General features: G+C 44.3%; 1 protein-coding gene and 1 non-coding gene across 4 annotated transcripts in view; one reads left to right on the forward strand and one right to left on the reverse strand.

Annotated features, from left to right (window-relative positions):
• The window catches only part of SecS (Sec synthetase), a 203,652-nt gene that overhangs the window by 137,110 nt on the left and 44,582 nt on the right, over positions 1-21,960 (forward strand). The gene's annotated exons all lie outside the window — the stretch shown is intronic.
• LOC145395096 (5S ribosomal RNA) lies at positions 7,683-7,801 on the reverse strand. Its single transcript, XR_013896527.1, has one exon. It is a non-coding gene; the product is annotated as a 5S ribosomal RNA (ribosomal RNA).

The raw sequence follows: 21,960 nt of genomic DNA on the forward strand, positions 1-21,960 counted from the left end.
TTCTAGTGTGTCTGGAAATAACCTTCTTTGACCACGTGATATAGCCTTATATAATCCAGATAATGAAGGTAATGGAGAGTGATCTAGAAGTTATGATTAGAGAAAGTGTAAATATTGATGAGATCCAGTGTGAACCTGTGCCAGGCAATGGGACCACTGATGCCATATTCATTGTTTGACAGCTTTCTGGAAAAATATATAGGAAAGAAAAGGGATCTGTACTTTGTTTTTGTTAATTTGGAGAAAACCTTTGACAGAATCCCTAGTGAGGTGGTGAAGTGGGCAGTGAGAATTCTTGGGATCAAGGAGTGGCAGATTAGAGTGGTTATGGCTCTATATGGGTGTTTGTACCCAAGTGAGAGTGAATGGAGATTTGAGTGATGAGTTTCCTTGAATGCTGGTGTGCAGTAGGGGTCAGTCTTGAACCCCTTATTGTTTATTGTGGTTGTTGAAGCCCTCTGACATGACTAGCAATGGACTTCCTTGGGAGGTGTTGTATGCTGATGAATTGGTGTTGATTGCAGAGAATGAAAAGGAGGAAGAGGAAGGATTTAGGAAGTGGAGAGATGGTATGGGGCACATGGGTTTGAGAGTAAATACAAATAAGGTAAAGGTTATGGTATCTAGGGCTGGTGGCAGTACTGTCATGTGTGGTTTGCCATAAGGGCATGGGAAGTAATTCCATCTTGTGCAGATGTAGTGATATTAGAGGTAGACTGTGATATGATGATTTCATGTGTGCATTGTGTGTGGGAGAGCATGTGGAGATTGTCAGGTGTGAAAGGATTGAGGTGGTGAGTCTCTTGAGTGTGTGGAAGAGTTTTGTTTCTTGGGAAACATGTTACGTGCTGGAGGTGGGACTAGACACTCATGTCTAGAGGGAGGAGTGGTTAGAGCTGTTACCCCTCCTGACGTTGAGAGGACTCTCCCTCTGCACCAAGGGATCTTTGTTTGGAGCATGTGTTAGTAATGTAATGCTGTATGGTAGTGAGACATGGTCAGTAAAGGAAGAGGATATTCATAGGCTCAGACATACAGAAATGACAGTGATTAGGTGGATGTGAAGTGCATCCTTGAATGTGAGGCCTGGAGGGGCTAGGTTTATGATGGAAGAGTCGAGAGGAAGGATGGGACTGGAGTGTATTGATGTTGTGATAAAGAGGGGTAGATTGAGATGGTTCAGGCATGTGGAGAGTGTGGGTACAGAAAGTGAAAAGTGTGAATGTTGGGGGTGGGGTTGTGGGAGGCAGATCGAAGAAGATCTGGGACAGGGTCATAGAGTGCGACCTCAGGGATGAGGGACTTAATAGGGAGGCTGCCAAAGATCAAGCAGCATGGAGAGCCGCCATTAGGTGACCGAGGCTGGTGCATGCAAGCATATTGGAGCCTTTATAAACTAAAGAGAACGAATCCGTGTGTTATTTTCTTGCAGATGTTGTGGTGCTGTGTGTAATTATTACTGGATATGTACTTAGGCTGTCACTAAAGTCACCCTTAACACCTAAAAGATGGGCATCGTAATGTTTTGACATACGCTCAGGACGGGCATAATTGGTGGGTGCTATTTTATTTTTTATTTTTTATTTTTTTTATGCGAGGAAGAAGGAACCAAAGGCCATGAGCCCACAATAACAGTTCCCTCCAAGAGAAAAACAAAATACAATAGAGAGCCAAATAAATGATCTGATCATTTTGAGATGCCTGGACACACTGCGTTTGAAAGACTGGAGATCATATGCAGCAGGAAATACAGACAGAGGGAGACAGTTCCAGAGTTGACCTGTTGCATAAATGGTGGGGGATTTGTGGGGGGAAGGTGTGGAGGGGTGTGGGGGTTGTGGGGTGGTGCAGGGATGGGGACTGGGTGCTTGGGGGAGGTGGGGGATGGGGTTGGGAGGGAGGGTGAGGGTGGGGGGATGATGGGTGGGGGTTCTAAGTGGGGGAGTCAGGAGGAGGGTGGGGGGATAAGGGTGGGAATGGCAGTGGAGGTTGGATGGGTAGGGTTGTTTGGGGGGTTTGGGGGATGTGGGTGGGGGAGATGGAGGAGAGTTGGGGGTTGTGAGGCAGTGGTCGGGGGAATAGGGGATTGTGGGAGATTATTCCCTTGTATAAAGGGGAAGGGGAAAAAGAAGTGTGTGGTAATCATAGGGGCATTTGTCTTCTTAGTGTAATAGGAAAAGTATACGGTAGGATACTTATTGACAGAGTTAGGGAAATAACAGGAATTTGTTGGAGAAGAACAGGGAGACTTTAGGAAGGGAAGAGGTTGTGTAGATCAGATATTCATTCTTAGATCTTTAGTGGAAAAGTTTCTAGAGGAGGGAAAGAAGTTGTATGTGGCCTTCATGGATTTGGATAAAGCATATGACAGGGTGGATAGACAAGGATTGTGGAAAGTATTAAGAATATATGGAGTAGATGGGAAGTTGTTGAATGCTGTGAAGAGTGTGTATGAGGGTGCTAAGGCTGCAGTGTATGTGGATGGTGAACTAAGTGAATTTTTCTCTTTGGAGGTTGGGTTGAAACAGGGATGTGTCATGTCTCCATGGTAGTTCAGTCTGTACATGGATGGGGTTATAAAAGAGATACAAGGTAGGGCAGTGGGTGTTGGAGTGGCCCTAATGAGAGAGGGCAGTGTTTGGAAACTCCCTGTACTGTAGTTTGTAGATGATACTGTGTTGTTAAGTGAAGATGAAGGGGAGCTGCAAGGCTTGGTGGATGAGTTTGGGAGAGTATGTAAGAAACGGAATCTGAAGGTGAATGTAGGGAAGAGTAAAGTTATGATCTTCGAGAGAGGTAAAGTCAGTGAATGTACAGTGAGGTTGGATGAGGATGAAATTGAAAATGTGAGTATGTTTAAGTACTTGGGTAATGTGATGAGTAAGGATTGAAGTTTGGAGGGTGAAGTGCTTGAAAGGGTACAACAAGGAAGAAAGGTTGCTGGTTCCCTGAAGGCTGTGATAAGAAACAGGGAAGTGAGCATGGAAATGAAAAGTTATTACATGACAGTATTGTGATACCAACTCTAATGTATGGAATTGAAGCTTGGACATTGTTGGAGGGACAGAAGTCAAGAGTAAGATCAGTGGAAATGAGTTATTTTAGAGGAGCCTGTGGAGTCACATGGAGAGACAGACTGACAAATGAGGATATGAAGGAGCATTATGGTGTGGATGTGGATGTGATAGGAAGCGTTAGGAGAAACACATTGAGGTGGTTTGGCCATGTGGAGAGGATGGAGAGTGAGAGACTGTTGAGGAGAGTGTATGTGAATAAGGTGGAAAGGGCAAGAAAGGGGGCGGGGAGGCCAAGGTTGAGATTGAGGGATGGAGTGGAGAGGTATATGAGAGAAGCAGGTGTGAGCTGGGAGCAGGGCAGTGAAATGGCAGGGGACAGGGTGATGTGGAGACGATTTGTTTGTGTCCACCCCGTATAATGGATTAAGGCTTCTGGCAATAGATAGATATGTAGAAGTCACTGAGTGATAGTCAGAGGGCTGGGAATGGTCACACTTCTTTTTGATAGGATGAATGAGAGCAAACTTTCAGCAAGAAAGAAGGGTACAAATTGACAGACAAAGGCAACAGAGATTACCAAGGCTAGGTGTAAGCACAGAATCACAGTTCTTCAGGACAGCACAAGGGACCCCATCATGTCCATATGCCTTTTTATTATTGAGGCCAGTGATGGCAGAAAACACATCAGTTGAAGAAGTATTGATGTCAGCCATGAGGAAGTCAGAGATGGAAATGATGGAAGAACAGAACTGGAATCGTGTAAGGTGGAATTGGAGGAGAAAGCCTGAGCAAATGGTATTGCTTTATCAGTAGAAGAAACAGCTACATTGTCGGAAGGACAATGAAGTAAAGTTGTTAGGAAGATTTTTGGCAAGGTGCCAGAAGGAATTTGCATTGGAGAGTTCAGAGCATTTAGTATGAATTATTTTAAGTAGAAAGAAAGACACACTTAGGATGATTCTGGGCGGAAACATAAAAGGGGTTAGAGTCAGGGATGGGTTTGCTCTGGTACCTTTTGAAGGTTCTTTCCTTGTTGTGAACAGCATTAGAAAAAATGTAATTAAATTTTTTTTTTTTTTCATTAGTCAAAAGTTAAGAGAAAGGAATGTACGCTTCCATACCCGAGAGAATAACTTCTGTAATGCACGAGACAACTCAGATGGCTCTCAGCCAGGGAAGCAATAATCATTCCAGGGAAAATCAAAGATGTACTGCCTGAGGGCCTCCAAATCAGTAGCTCCAAAGTGACACAGCCACAGCTTCATGGGAGGGTCCACAGTCTATACTGGAATGCTAGGATAGGTTAGGGTGATAGGGTTGTGATCAGAGGAGCTTAGCAGAGTGAAAAGATTAACAGCATAAGCAGAAGGGTTAGTTGTAAGGAAAAGGTCAGGTATGTTGGAACTCTGTCCAAGGTGATGGTATGTTGGAACTCTCTCCAAGGTGGGCAGGGATATGGATAGGGTGGTGTACAAGCTGTTGTAAGTCATTAAGGATAGAAAAAATATGGGCTTGTTCACTAGGTGGGTCATTGAAAGGAGAGGAGAGTCAAAGGTGGTGAGGAACATTGAAATAACCTAGAATGGAGATTTCAGAGGAAGGAGAAACTGATGGGATGTGTTCCATCTTAGAAGTTAGATAGTCAAAGAATTTTTCATAGTCAGTGGAATTAGAGAATAAGTAAACAGCACAGATATATTTAGTCAGAGAATGACAGGATAGCCGAAGCCAGAGAGTAGCTAATTCAAAAGATTCATTAGAACCCAAAATGTTGTTGCATACTTATCACAACGGCCACCTTTGTCTTTGAAGTGAGTAGGAGGATACAGAGAAGAGTTTGCTATCAGTTGTCTCAGACAGCTGAGTGTCAGTATGGAACAGAAGGTGAGGTTTTGAGAAAGAGAGGTTGTGTTCAATAGAGAGAAAATTAGAGGAAAGATCACAAATGTTTCAGAAATGAAGAAGTGAGTCAGACAGTGCTGTAGTTCTAAGCTTCTTGCATGACAGTCACTGGGAGAGGGGTGGGTGTTGGAGTCTTTTATGCCCTCCCCCCCCTCCCCTGGGACTCTGAGGCTGGGTGTTGAGATGTCATTTTTAAAATAAAGTAAAGAAAGTGAGGTGTATAATTTGCATGTAGTTTGGTGCTGACAGTTAGAGGAAATTGTATAAGAGAGTATGCTGGTCTACTCCCAGTGGTACTGAAATGCTGAAAAATGGATGTGCAGTGCATCCTTGAATGTGAGGCCTGGGGGGCAATAGGTTTACGGTTGAAGGGTTGAGAGGAAGAATGGGACTGGAGTGTATTGGTGCTGTGATGATGCGGGACAGATTGAGATGGTTTGGGCATGTGAGATGATGGAGGATGAAAATTGGCTGTGGAAAGTGAATGAAAATTGGGTGTGGAAAGTAAATGAAAATTGGGCATGGAAAGTGAGAAGTGTGAACATCAGGGGCAGGATTGCCAAAGACAAACCAAAAAAGATGTGGAACAAGGTCATAGAGTGTGACCTCAGGGATAAGGGACTGAATAGGGAGGCTGCCAGTGTTTGAGGATTGTGGAGAGCTGCCATTAGGTGACCATGGCTGATGCATGCTAGCATGTTGGAGCCTTTATAAATTAAACAACAACAGTGGTAGGTGGTGGTGACCATTATCCACTCACTGGATGTAGTGCTGCCTACTTCTTCCTTCACTGATATCATTCTGTTTCTGTCTGCTCTATTCCAGTCATACTTTCCCTTTCCTTCCTGTCATATTTTGTTACTCATTCCAGTTCAGTTGACTACACTGACTGAAAGTTTAATGGTTTTCTGTAGCCCAGGAAACCATTTACTGTACAATGCGGAGTGGTAACCATATAACCAGATCATAAGGTGAAATGAAGCATACTGTGGTGTCCCTGTTAACTGGGTGGTGATGCAAATGCAACATCAACCCAGGAACGAAACCTCCATACTTTCCTACACTAGGTGCTGTCAGTCACAAGAGAACATTAGTTTGCTGCATGGGATGGCCCTGTGGGGGCAGTTGCAGTTGCTTACCTATATTTGATGGGTCTGCTCTTTTAAACAGACTGGGGTTGATCGATAACAACAACAACCACTGTACTGTAGGCTTTGCCCTTAGGAAGCGTAGTTGTCATGTAGTTGGGGTCACAGAGAGTTTTCAGTAAACAAATTGGGTTCTGGCTGGAGAATTTGTTGACACATTAGTTTTATTCTAATGGGTTCAGTGGTTCCCTGTATGTAGTCTAATTACATGGAAGGCCAAGTTAACACTGTTTACATGAATGGAGGGCTCACTTTAAATATCTGTTTATCTATCTATTGCCAGTTGCCTAAATCCCATAAGGGGTGTCCACAAACAAATTGTTCCCCCCCTCCACCTCACTCACATACACTCTCCTCCTCAGTCTCTCACACTCCATCCACTCCACGTGGCCAGACCACCTCAGTGTGTTTCTCCTAATACTTCCGATCACATCTGCATCCACACCACACCGCTCCTTCACGTCCTTATTTGTCAGTCTGTCTCTCCATGTGACTCCACAGGCTCCTTTCAAATAACTCATTTCCACTGCACTCACTCATGACTTCTGTCCCTCCAACAAGGTCCAAGCTTCACATCCATACGTTAGAGTTGGTATCACAACAGTGTCATGTAATAACTTTCTCACATCCATGCTCACTTCCCTGTTTCTTATCACTGCTTTCAAGGAACCAGCAACCTTTCTTCCTTGTTGTACTCTTTCAAATACTTTTCCCTCCAAACTTCCATCCTTACTCATCACACTACCCAAGTACTTAAATGCACTGACATTATCCATTTCATCCTCTTCCAACCTCACTGTACATTCACTGACTTCAGTTCTCTCGAAGACCATAACTTTACTTTTCCCTACATTCACCATTAGATTCTGTTTCTTACACACTCTCCCAAACTCATATACCAAGCCTCGCAGCTCCCCTTCGTCTTCACTTAACAACACAGTATCATCGGCAAACAACAGCACAGAGTTTCCAAACACTGCCCTCTCTTATTTGGGCCACTCCAACATCCACTGCCCTACCTTGTATCTCTTTTATAACCCCATCCATATACGGATTGAACAACTATGGAGACATGACACACCCCTGTTTCAGTCCAACCTTCAAGTAGAAAAACTCACTCAGTTACCATATGCACTGCAGTCTTAGCACCCTCATACATAATCTTCACAGCATTCAACAACTTCCCATCTACTCCATATATTCTTAATACTTTCCACAATCCTTGTCTATCCACCCTGTCATATGCTTTCTCCAAATCCATGAAGGCCACATACAACTTCTTTCCCTTCTCTGGAAACTCATCCACTAAAGATCTAAGAATGAATATCTGATATACACAATCCGTTCCCTTCCTAAAACCTCCCTGTTGTTCTCCAACTAATTCGTCTGTTATTTCCCAGACTCTGTCAGTAAGTATCTTACCATATACTTTTCCTATTACACTAAGAAGAAGATGCTAGGATTACCACACACTTCTTTTTCCACTTTTCCTTTGTTTTTCATTCATTCATTGCCAGACGCCATGTATCCCAAACGGGGTGGCCAAGGGCTTAGAGTTAATTGTTTTACAGGGAGGGGCACTAATCCTCCACCAACCCCACTTGACAGGTAGGGATGCCAACAGCATCTGGTGTTCCCCGGCGGTCACCCATCCAAGTACTAACCAGACCCAACGTTGCTTAACTTCGCTGATCGGACGGGAAGCGGTGTACTCAACGTGGTATGGCCGTTGGCACAAGGGAATAATTATAGATGACTTCCAATCCTCCGGGACACTTCCTTCCTCCCAGGCCAATCTGCACATCTTCCACATCCATTCTACAACTATCTCTCTCCCATGCTTCAGCATTTCACCACACACTCCATCAATTCCTGGGGCTTTTCCCATTTTGACTTTCTTATTTCACAACTTCCATCCTACTGATTTCTTCCTCTCTTCTCACATCCCTCCGTCTCCCAGCCATTCCGCAGCCACTTATACTCGCATTACTTTCAATCTCTATGTTCAACAATTCCTTAAAGTGTTCTCTCCATCTGCTCACTGTTTCTCCCTTCTCCACTCTAAATCTACCACTTTTATCTTTCACTCCCCGAGTAACTTCTTTGCCACTCTGTTTAACACTGTTTATCTCTTTCCAGAACATTTTCTTACATTCCCTCCACTTTGCACTCAAATTCCTTCCAAATCCCTCGTCCACTCTCTTCATACTCCCTCTTACTAATCTTTTCACCTCTCTCTTCCTTTCTACATGTAATTCTGTCTTCTGTCTCTCAATGTCTTTCACTCCCGTTTCTTACCCACTCCCTATATGCTTTCTTCTTTTGTGCCACAGACTGCCTCACTTCTTCATCCCACTATGCTGTTCCTTGCACCCCCTTTCGTCTTCGCTTCACCCCACAGACCACTCACATGCTGCACAGATTTTTGCTGCGAATATCTTGCACACACCTTCCACATCCCCCATCTGCTCCAATCCATATTTACCCAATCGCTCCTCCACTTCCCTCTTGGAACCTATCCACCCTCCTTGCATATACAACTTCCTCCTGTCCTTCCCTTATCCTACTTCTCCATTTCACTTGGACCTTAATTGTGGTCAGGAAGTCCACTCCCCCAACCTCTTTATATCTTGCATTCATTACACACCTTTGCATCCTTTCATCTACATGTACATAGTCAATCATTGCCCTCCATTCATTTAGATAACCACCCACCCTTCTCATCACTCGCCACATATACCTATGGATCATTTTGTGCCTGAAGAGGGTATTGGCTGTCACCAACCTCCTCGTTTCGTTTCGTTTCGTTTCGTTTTTAAAGGCTCCAACATGCTTGCATGTGTCGGCCTTGGTCACCTAATGGCGGCTCTCCACGCTGCACGATCCATTGCAGCTTCCCTGTTCAGTCCCTTAACCCTAAGGTCACACTTAATGACCTCATCCCATGTCTTTCTCGGTCTACCCCTCATAACCCCACCCCCAATATTAACACTTCTCACCTTCCTCACCCAATTATCATCCACCATCCTCTCCACATGTCCAAACCACCTCAATCTACCTCTCCTCATCACAACACCAATACACTCCAGTCCCATCCTACCTCTCAACTCTTCCATTGTAAACCCAGCCCCTCCAGGCCTTGGACGCAGGGACGCACTGCACATCCACCTAATCATTGTCATTTCTGTACGTCTGAGCCGGCGAATGTCTTCCTCCTTCACTGCCCAGGTCTCACTGCCATACAGCATTACACTCCTAACACATGCTGCATACAAAGACCCCTTAGCACGTAGGGAGAGCCCTCTCAATGTCAGGAGAGGCAAGAGCTCCCTGAACTTCTTCCAACCACTTCTCACCCTAGCCACAGAGCCAGCTCCAGCCCCACCTCCAGCACACAACATGTCTCCCAAATAACAAAACTCTTCCACACACTCAAGAGATTCACCAGCAAGTTCAATCCTTTCACGTCTGACGATCTCCACCTGCTCACCCCGGCACGCCGTACACATAAAATCAGCATTATCTTGCAGTCTACCTGTGATACCACTACATCTCTTATGCACCCATTTATCACACACACCGCACAAGATGGAATTACTTCCCACGCCCTTGTGGCAAACTGCACATGGCCACTCTCCCTCGTCTTTGACAGTACCGCCACCAACCCTAGATATCATCACTTTTGTTTTATCTGCATTTACCCTTAAACCCTTTTGCCCCATACCATCTCTCCACTTCCTAAATCTTTCCTCCGCCTCCCTTTCATTCTCTGCAATCAACACCAAATCATCAGCATACAACAACTCCCACGGGAGTCCGTTTCTAAAGTCACGTGAAAGGGCTTCAAGTACCATGATAAACAACATGGGACTCAAGACCGACCCCTGATGCACACCAACATTCACGGAAAACTCATCACTCAAATCTCCATTCACTCTCACCTGGGTGTGAGCACCCACATACATGGCCATAACCACCCTAACCAGCCACTCCTCCAAGCCAAGCTTTCTCATTGCCCACTTCACCACCTCTCTAGGGACTCTAGGGACTTTAGGGACTCCTGGCACAAATGTCCACTAAAGCACAACCATTCTCATCTGTCTCAACAGGCACACCCCACTCACTAACTACTCCATCCACCTTCACATTCCCTACTTTACCATTCATATTGCCAATCAAGAACTCTCTCATTCCTTTCAAACTTTTCCATGCACGCTTGCATATTAGCCCAGAACTCTTCTCTCATTCTGCTTGCATGATCTTGCATTCGCGCAAACACGCACGCAATCGCCCACATTTGTAGTCCAACTTTCAGTCTTACCCACACAATCCTTGAGTCATGTGATCCATACTCTCTTATATTCTCCTTCTATCTGTTACTCACAACAGTACACACTCCTTCTTTTGCCCTCTCATTCTCACCTACCCCCACACATATACCCCATCCATACTCCCATTCTCTCACACTCTTACCTCCCCATTTAATTTCAGTTAATCCACATACATCCACTTTTGCACCCTCAAGCACCTGTACAATCTTGCTTTCACCTCATCATTTGCACCCCTTACATTCCAAATCGCCATCCATATCATGTCCTTTGTTTGGTCTTTAGTCGTCACTAGTTGGTCAATCCTGGTCCGAGGCTTCTTGTTCATTTTTTTTAGTTGTTTTCCGGGGAGAGGCACTAACCCTCCACCAACCCATGTGTTGTCACGTAGGGAACACGTGTTGGTTGGTTATAAGGTTACCACCCAGCATTGTAAATGCTTTCCTAGTTTACAGGAAATCATTTGACTTGTCGCTCATTGTAGAGCTACCCTAAAAATGTAGAGCTACCCTAAAAATGTAGAGCTACCCATTTAAATATACAGGTACTCTGAATAAATGCAGTTATAATCATTCCTCTCTGTCCACCTCATTGTTTGTCAGCAAACAAACTCTCAGTTTACTCTGCCCAGTCATGCTTATATGTGGACTTCCAGTTGTCACACCTACCCATTCATACAGTTCTCACACACACTCAAACTTGTCTCATGTAACACCCTCACATTGTACCTTGCTCATATAAAATTTTTCTAATAGACTTTTCTTGAACAGTATGCCACAGATAAACCTGAGACAGCATCATTGTGTGGCAGAGGTGTGGCAGTTGGTACACTTGACAGCCTTAATGTTTTCATGTTTGTTGCTGTTAGTAACATGAGTGAATGGGATTGCTGGTTATAAGCTAAAATGACCAAGTAACTGTGATGTATGAATGTCAGAATGTGCATCTAGCTCTCTGCTTCACACTGATGCCATCCCAGGTTCAGTACAAAGGTTCAGTTGTGGCATACTGTACATTCTTCACTCACACCTTGCACATTTCACACAACCATATGACCACACAGCAGTGTGAGCCTAACTGGTTTTACTGAACTCTGATCAGGCACAGAATCCAGATCCTAGGCTATATGGACAATTTTTGAGGATAAGAGTTCTTACCACTCTCTTCCTTTTATCATACTCAGCACAAAGGGAGTGCTGGAACAGTACTCGTACACCCTTACATTAGGGATAAGATATGTGGTTAACCATCAATACATAGTGAATAGTTTACTAATATACAGGACTGTGATTGGCATCTCAGTTTAGTCACCTACAGTAAGTGAGTGGAAGGTGGACACTCTTGTGGTAGATGTGAGGCATCTAGCGGCAGAGTAACGTGTGCACCAGGAGGTTATTTTCGAGTAATTAAAGCTTAAATTTGAAGAATGTGTACATAAAAGGTATAAAGAAAAAACTAATGTTTTATATTAATGTAATGCTCTCAAAAAGTGCAATTTAACGAATCCATTGTTTAGAAAAAATAACAAACCCAAACCCAAACCAAACACACAAATGCACCCCCCCATTGGGGGTCATACACAAAATATTAACATGGGTTATAATTATGTGATCCAAATAAAAATAAACATAAAAATTAATAAAGTGTGAAAGTTGTATATTAATAATGCAATTTCTTGATATTTGATTAATTTTTATATTGTAAATTTTTGATTAAAAGCACTCTATCTATCTATCTATAGCCCGATGCCCTAATCCTGCAAAGGGTGGCTGCAGACAAAACGCCTCCAAGTCGCTCTGTCACCCACCATTTGATTACCCTCTCCCCAACTCACCCCCCCTCCCTCATATACATCTCAACTCCATCCCTCCACCACATCCTCGGTCTACTCCCCCTTGTCCCTCCCTCCACCTCACCTACATACACCCTCTTAGTCAGTCTTTCATTCTCCATTCTCTCCACATGTCCGAACCACCTCAGTGTATTTCTCCTAATCTTCTCAACCACATCCACATCCACCCCACAATGTTCCTTCACTTCTTCATTAGTCAACCTGTCCCTCCATGTCACTCCACATGCTCCTCTCAAGTACCTCATTTCTACTGCTGTCACTCTTGACTTGTTCCCCTCTTGCAGGGTCCACGCCTCGCTTCCATACGTCAGGGTAGGGATCACAGCACTATCATGCAGTGACTTCTTAACTTCCATACTCACCTCCCTATTTCTCATCACTGCTTTCAGTGAACCAACAACCTTCCTTCCCTACTGTACCCTTTCACGCACTTAATCCTCCAGAGTTCCATCCTTACTCATCACACAACCCAAATACTTGAATGCACTCACATTCTCCATATCCTCACCATCCAACCTTACTGTACATTCTGTGACTTCATTCCTCTCAAACACCATAACTTTACTTTTGTTTACATTAACTTTCAGCTTCCTCCTCCTACACACTGTCCCAAATTCATTCACCAAACCTTGCAACTCCCATTCGTCTTCACTCAACAATACTGTATCATCAGCAAACAGCAACACCGGAATCTTCCAAATCTTACCCTCATTCATCAGAGCCACCCCCACATCCACTGCCCTACCTTGCACTTCCTTTACAACCCCATCCATGTATATATTAAACAGCCATGGAGACATCACACAACCCTGTTGCAGTCCCACATTGAGATCAAAGAACTCAGCTCCCCATCCACTCACACCGTAGCCATAGCTCCTTCATATATACTCTTCACAGCACTCAATAATTTCCCCTCCACTCCATATATTTTTAATACCTTCCACATACGTTGCCTATCTATTCTGCCATAAGCTTTCTCCAAGTTCATGAAGGCAGCATACACTTTCCTTTCCTCCTCTAGATACTTCTCCACTAAACATCTTAGAACAAAATCTGATCTACACACCCTTTTCCCGTCCTAAATCCCCCTTGTTCTTCTCCAACTAGCTCCTCTGTCATATGCCTAACCCTATCAGTGAGTATTCTACCATATATTTTACCAGTCACACTAAGAAGGCAAATACCTCTATGGTTACCACATACTTCTCTCTCCCTGTTTCCTTTGTATATAGGAACAATTATACCTGATTTCCAGTCCTCTGGAACCCTTCCCTCTTCCCAAGCCAATCTACACAACTTCCATATCCACTCCACAATAATCTCACCCCCATACCTCAGCATTTCACCACACACTCCATCATTGCTTCCACTACTTCCGCCCTACTGACCTCTTCCTCTCTCCTCTCATCTCTTCTTCTCCCAGCCATTCGCCAACCACTTATACTCGCACTGCTCTCACTCTCTACATTCAACATATCCTCAAAGTGCTCCTTCCATCTCCTCAATTTCTCTCTCTTCTCCACCATCTATCTATCTATCTATAGCCCGACACCCTAATCCCGCAAAGGGTGGCCTCAGACAAAACGCCTCCAAGTCACTCTGTCACCCACCATTTGACTACCCTCCCCCCAACTCACCCCCCCTCCCTCATATACCTCTCAACTCCATCCCTCCACCTCATCCTCGGTCTACCCCTCCCTCTCCCTCCCTCCACCTCACCTACATACACCCTCTTAGTCAGTCTTTCATTCTCCATTCTCTCCGCATGTCCAAACCACCTCAGTGTATTTCTCCTAATCTTTTCAACCACATCCACATCTACCCCACAACTTTCCTTCACTTCTTCATTCGTCAACCTGTCCCTCCATGTCACTCCACATGCTCCTCTCAAGTAACTCATTTCCACTGCTCTCACTCTTGACTTGTTCCTCTCTTGCAAGGTCCACGCCTCGCTTCCATACGTCAGGGTAGGGATCACAATACCATCATGCAGTGACTTCTTAACTTCCATACTCACCTCCCTATTTCTCATCACTGCTTTCAGTGTACCAACAACCTTTCTTCCCTGCTGTACCCTTTCACGTACTTCATCCCCCAAAGTTCCATCCTTACTCATCACACTACCCAAGTACTTGAATGCACTCACATTCTCCATATCCTCACCATCCAACCTCACTGCACACTCTGTGACTTCATTCCTCTCAAACACCATAACTTTACTTTTGTTTACATTAACTTTCAGCTTCCTCCTCCTACACACTGTCCCAAATTCATTCACCAAACCTTGCAACTCCCATTCATCTTCACTCAACAATACTGTATCATCAGCAAACAGCAACACCGGAAGCTTCCAAATCTCACCCTCATTCATTAGGGCCACCCCCACATCCACTGCCCTACCTTGCACCTCCTTTACAACCCCATCCATATATATATTAAACAGCCATGGAGACATCACACACCCCTGTTTCAGTCCCACATTGAGATCAAAGAACTCACTCAGCTCACCATCCACTCGCACCGTAGCCCTAGCTCCCTCGTACATACTCTTCACAGCACTCAACAATTTCCCCTCCACTCCATATATTCTTAATACCTTCCACATACCTTGCCTATCTATTCTGTCATAAGCTTTCTCCAAGTCCATGAAGGCAGCATACACTTTCCTTCCCTTCTCTAGACGCTTCTCCACTAAACATCTTAGAACAAATATCTGATCTACACACCCTTTTCCCTTCCTAAATCCCCCTTGTTCTTCTCCAACTAGCTCCTCTGTCATATGCCTAACCCTATCAATGAGTATTCTACCATATATTTTACCAGTCACACTAAGAAGGCAAATACCCCTATGGTTACCACATACTTCTCTCTCCCCTTTTCCATTGTACAGAGGAACAATTATACCTGATTTCCAGTCCTCTGGAACCCTTCCCTCTTCCCAAGCCAATCTACACAACTTCCATATCCACTCCACAACAGTCTCACCCCCATACCTAAGCATTTCACCACACCATCCACTTCTCCACCAGCAGTCTATTATTCCTATCTTTCATTCCACTACTATTTCCCCTTTCACACTGCCTTACTTTCTTTACCTCCTTCCAAAACAATTTCTTACTCTCCCTCCATTTCACACTCAGATTCCTCCCAAACTCTTCATCCACTTTCTTCTTACTCTCCTTCACCAGTTTCTTCACCTCCCTTCTCCTGCTCACATATACCTCTCTCTTCTCTCTCTCATCTTCTTCCCTACCTCTACTCGCTAACCATTCACTATATGCCTTCTTTTGTTCCACAGCTCGTTTCACCTCATCATTCCACCATGCTGTCCCTTGCACACCCCTGCATCTCCTCCTGACTCCACAAACCACCTCACACGCTGCGCCTATCTCTTCCGTGAATATCTTACATACGTCTTCCACCCCTTCCATCTGCTCTAGCTCATACCTTCCCAATCTTTCTTCCACTATGCTCTTATACTCTGCCATTCTGGACCTGAAGCGGTGGCGTCTTCATCGTGGGTTTACCCCCCAGAGGCTGTCGAAGAGAAGAGGAGGACAGCATGGGGGCCAAACCACCACAAACCCCCCCGGCCCCTCACGGGGCTCGAGTACCTGGGAGTGGCTTCGGTCGCCCGGGCAAATACCACACCTCCCAACACAACACACACAACAACACCATTTTTTCTACACTGAGAAATGACTCCCCAGTTGTCATTTCTCGACGACTTCTTCTAGCTGGGGACATTGAGAGCAATTCAGGACCCACCAACAAATACATATGTCCAACATGCTCAAAACCTATCACGTCGAGCCGATAGACAAAGGGTTCAGTTCAATGCAATTCCTGCAAGAACTGGACCCATTACACCTGTACAACTCTTGCATCCAGAAAACATCACACAAACACCTGGACCTGCTCCTTATGCTCCTTCCCCCCACCCATCAACCCCCCTTCCAATCCTACTCCTACTTCCTTCACATCTTCACAGCCAAACCCACTGACCCTTCCCACACCGTCGAGTCCCCCAACTCCTCCTATTCCAACCCATCCTAATCCACCTCAGCCCTTACCTCCATCACAACCTCCTCCTACCCCTTCCACTCCACCCACACCACCTCCCCCCCGTGCTGCAGCGGCCAACACACATTGCACACACAACATAAACATCCTTCAGTTAAACATAGATGGCATAAACACCAAAATACATGAACTCACACAATTCATCAAACAACAGAACATACACATTTCCATCTTACAAGAAACAAAACTATACAGAGCACAGAAAACACCAACATTTCATAACTTCACCACCATTCGACAAGACCGGGCCGACGGCGGTGGCGGTGGTCTCATCACCCTGGTACACAAATCCATCAACTTTTGCAGATACCAGTGCACACATAAAGTCACTTCTCCCCCCACATGACACCCCAACAGAAATACAGTCAATTAAAATATGCACTGGTAACAAATCACACATAACAATCGCTAACACATACATTCCCCCCCAGTCGTCCCCCACAGTACCACACAGTTACTCTCCACAGATACACCACATCACTAAAATACCCAACATCATCCTGGGTGGTGATTTCAACGCCAAGCCGTCGGCCTGGCATGTCAGCAACCCTGACACAGACAGAGGGCTGGTACTACAATCCCAGATAGATCATCTCTTCATACTAAACAGTCTAGACCAACATACCCATATCCCACACCAAGCCCTCTTCCTCCCATCATCTCCAGGCATCACCTTCTGCTCCCCAAACCTCGCCCCCACTACATCATGGAGAGTGGTCAAAACCCTAGGTTCTGATCACCTCCCAATCATCATCACTACCAAAACCAGAAGCACCCCAGCTGGCCACAAACACACATACACTAATTATAAGAGAGCCAATTGGGAGGCCTTTGTAACTGAAACAGAACAACATTTCGAAACACTAAACAGTACACCCATCACAAACATCAACACCGCTGTGAACACTTTCAATACAATCATACAAAACGCAGACAAAAGACACATCCCTAGAGGCAACAGAAAGAAATACAACCCCAACTTCACACCAGAAATTCAAGGCCTCATCAGACAACGGGATACATTGCGACACTCCCCAACACCCCATACACAAGACATCATACAACAAATACAAGAACTCAACACTCAAATAAACAATAAAATATCAGAACAGCAAACACTAAACTGGAAAAATTACCTCCAAACACTTGACGACAAAACAAACATCAATAAACTCTACAAAACACTAAACAGCATCACACTTTCCAACAGCAACACCACACAATCACATGCTGCCATCACAACAACAGACACCATACCCTCAAACAAACAACAAGCAAACACTCTCATCAATCACTTTTCACAAGTCAGCCATCTAAACCCCCATCCCGAAGACCGACATATCATCCGACGTAAGAGACAGTTCCCCACAGACCCAGACTGTGCACCTTTCACTTACAACCAGATGAAGCACATCATTAACAACCTCAAGCACTCATCTGCCTGTGGACCAGACAACATAAGCAACATTCACCTTAAACCCCTAGGACCACAAGGCATACAAGCACTCACCAACATATCAAACTACAGCTGCTCTATCTATCTATCTGTCTATTGCCAGACGCCTCAATCCCGTTTGGGGTGGCCACAAACAAATCGCCTCCAAGTCGCCCTGTCCCCGGCCATTTCACTGCCCTGCTCCCAACTCACACCCCCCTCTCTCATATACCTCTCCACCCCATCCCTCCATCTCATCCTCGGCCTCCCCCTCCCTCTTCCCCCCTCCACCTCACTCACATACACTCTCTTCGTCAGTCTTTCACCCTCCATCCTCTCCACATGGCCAAACCACCCCAGTGTGTTCCTCATAACGCTTCCTATCACATCCACATCCACACCACAACGCTCCTTTATATCCTCATTCGTCAGCCTGTCTCTCCACGTGACTCCACAGGCTCCTCTTAAATAACTCATTTCCACTGCTCTCACTCTTGACTTGTGTCCTTCCAACAATGTCCAAGCTTCACTTCCGTACGTTAGAGTTGGTATCACAATGCTGTCATGTAGTAAATTTTTCACTTCCATGCTCACTTCCCTGTTTCTTATCACTGCTTTCAAGGAACCAGCAACCTTTCTTCCCTGCTGTACCCTTTCAAGCACTTCACCCTCCAAACCTCCATCCTTACTCATCACACTACCCAAATACTTAAACGTACTCACATTTTCCAATTCCTCACCATCTAACCTCGCTGTACATTCACTAACTTCACCTCTCTCAAAGACCATCACTTTACTCTTCCCTACATTCACCTTTAGGTTCCGTTTCTTACACACTCTCTCAAACTCATCCACCAAACCTTGCAGCTCCCCTTCGTCTTCACTCAACAACACAGTATCATCTGCAAACAACAGTACAGGGAGTTTCCAAACACTATCCTCTCTCACCAGGGCCACTCCAACATCCACTACCCTACCTTGTACCTCTTTTAGTACCCCATCCATGTACAGATTGAACAACCATGGAGACATGACACATCCCTGTTTCAACCCAACTTTCAAAGAGAAAAATTCACTTAGTCCACCATCCACATGCACTGCAGCCTTCGCACCATCGTACATACTCTTCACAGCATTCAACAACTTCCCATCTACTCCATATATTCTTAACACTTTCCACAATCCTTGTCTATCCACCCTGTCATATGCTTTCTCCAAATCCATGAAAGCCGCATACAACTTCTTTCCCTTCTCACACAACATAATACCCAACATCTGGAAGCATGGCAATATCATCACTATCCCTAAACCCAACAAAGACCCCATGTTACCCTCCTCACATCGCCCCATCACACTCCTCTGCACCCCCTCTAAAGTCACTGAACGACTGGTACTACAACTAGTCATACCTCACATTCCCCTAGCCCAGTCACAACATGGCTTTAGGCCACTACACTCCACAAACACCCTTCTTACAGACCTTACACAGAGAGTTTTTGATGGCATGAATTCAGCTAGGCCACCACACAGAGGACTCCTAATCACACTTGACATTAGCAAAGCTTTTGATGCCATCCCCCGCCACAACCTCACAAACAAAATACTCAGCACAAACATGCACAATAACACAAAAAGATGGCTGGCAAACTACTTAGCAGGCAGATGTGCACATGTAACATTTGCTGGTCAGTCTTCTAACATCAGAAACTTCACAAACGGCATCCCCCAAGGACCTGTTTTGTCCCCTACACTCTTAAACCTATACATGCACGACGTACCCACACCCCACACACCACAGATACACATAGCTTCCTATGCAGATGATATTACACTTACATGTACGCACCAAAACGCAAACACAGCTGCACACATCATGCAACCTTACCTCAACACACTACACGAATGGTTCACCACAAACAGGCTCAAAATAGCCGCAGCCAAATCTACAGTGACTCTTCTCACAAATTGGACAGCAGAACACAGTCACATCCCACACCTCACCATAAACAACACCCCCCTACCACACACACACACACACACACACACCCAAATTCCTTGGTGTAACATACAATACATTAATGTCATTTAAACAACACATCACAAACATTAAAAATAAAATAACACCAAGACTCAATGCTTTGAGGTCACTTGCCTATACAACATTCGGACACAACAAAGAAACCACCACCACAGTATACAAACAATACATACATTCAGTGATGAATTATGCAAGCCCTGCCTGGGCTTCTAACCTCACCAAAACACACTACAGTACTCTACAGACCATACAGAACAAGGCCCTAAAAGTAATCACAGGCTGCACAGCTACTACACCCACAGACCACCTCCATCAAGAAACCAAAGTCCTCAAAGTCAAGGATCACTTAGACATGAGAGGCACTCAGTTTCTTGCTGCAGCCTCCACAAACCCACAACATCCACTACAGTACATGGGAGCACATCCACCCACACCAAGGAACATCAAAACAACACCCAGCACACGATACCATACACAATAGCAGAATAAGTAATGCAGGAGGAGTTAAGTAGATTAGACAGAGGAAAAGCAAGTGGTCCTGATGAAATTTCATGTTGGGTACTACGAGAATGTGCAAAGGAGTTAAGTAAACCATTATTTTTAATTTTCAAGAAATCCTTGAGTCAAGGTAAACTACCTGATATTTGGAAAAAAGCAAATATTGTCCCCTTATTCAAGAAAGAAAACAGACAAAATCCACTCAACTACCGACCAGTATCACTGACCAGTGTTGTAAGCAAGGTATTAGAAAAGCTTATAAGAAAAGCTTGGGTAAACCATCTAGAAGAACACAGTATGATAACAGAAAGACAGTTTGGTTTCAGAAAAGGAAAATCATGTGTTACTAATCTGTTGAGCTACTATGACAGAGTAACAAACACAATACAGGAAAGGGAAGGATGGGTGGACAGTATCTATTTAGATTTCAAGAAAGCTTTTGACACAGTACCACACCAAAGACTTTTATGGAAACCGTACCATCAAGGAAGAATTCGAGGCAAACTGTTTTGTTGGATGCAAGACTTTCTCATAAAAAGAGAAATGAGAACAGTACTAAGAGGAAACTACTCATCATGGAAAGAAGTGACTAGTGGAGTACCACAGGGTTCAGTGCTGGCACCAATCATGTTTTTAGTGTATATAAATGATATAAACAGTAACACTGGAAATGAGAGCTATCTGAATATGTTTGCAGATGATGCAAAAATACAAAGGAGAATTACTAACACAGACTCTTGTAAAGAGCTACAAGAAGAATTAAATAAACTTCATGAATGGAGTAGTACATGGCAAATGGAATTCAATGTGGACAAGTGTCATGTAATCAAGTTTGGTAAAAGTGGAAAAAGACCTGATTGGGATTATAAGTTAGGAAATAAAACCCTATACACATCAGAAAGAGAGAAAGACCTAGGTGTGATTATCAATAACAGACTATCTCTGGCTGACCACATCAGCGAGAAGGTATGGAACATGTATACACTGCTTGCAAATATGAGAATAGCATTCACATACATAAATGAAGACATGCTAAGAAGGATAATAACATCATTCATTAGACCAACCCTGGAATATGCATCAGTAGTCTGGAGTCCTCATCTCAAAAAGCACATAGACAAGATTGAAAAAGTTCAAAGGGCCGCTACAAGATGGATACCAAGCTTAAGGGACCTAAGCTACGAAGAAAGACTAAATGAACTGAATCTACCAACACTACAGGAGCGAAGGAAAAGAGGTGACATGATAATGCTATATAAGTGCATATCAGGGAAGGAGAAAATAGACATAAATGATTACTTAACACATGGAGAAGCATCAGCAATAGGACACTGCAAAATACTGCATAAGAAGAGAGGTGATAAAGACGTAAGGAAATTCAGTTTCCCAAACAGAGCAATTGACCAATGGAATGCACTACCGAATGAAATAGTGTGTGCCAAAACAATTCACAAATTTAAGGATATGTATGATAAATATGGTTTTAAGACACGGGACAGTACGAGCTTGACTCATTCGTGTAAAGATACAATTAGGTAAGAACAAATACTGTCATCTCTCCCCCCTCACCCACCTCAGACCAGCTTCCAGAAGCATATCCACACTCAGATCACTCGCCGCTCCATTCAGTCACTTAAAGACAACACATAGCTGCATGCA

Source organism: Coenobita brevimanus, chromosome 29 (genome assembly GCF_032717465.1).
Source record: "Coenobita brevimanus isolate Jiangsu-jjx chromosome 29, ASM3271746v2, whole genome shotgun sequence".
In the NCBI taxonomy this organism is placed as follows: Eukaryota; Metazoa; Arthropoda; class Malacostraca; order Decapoda; family Coenobitidae; genus Coenobita; species Coenobita brevimanus.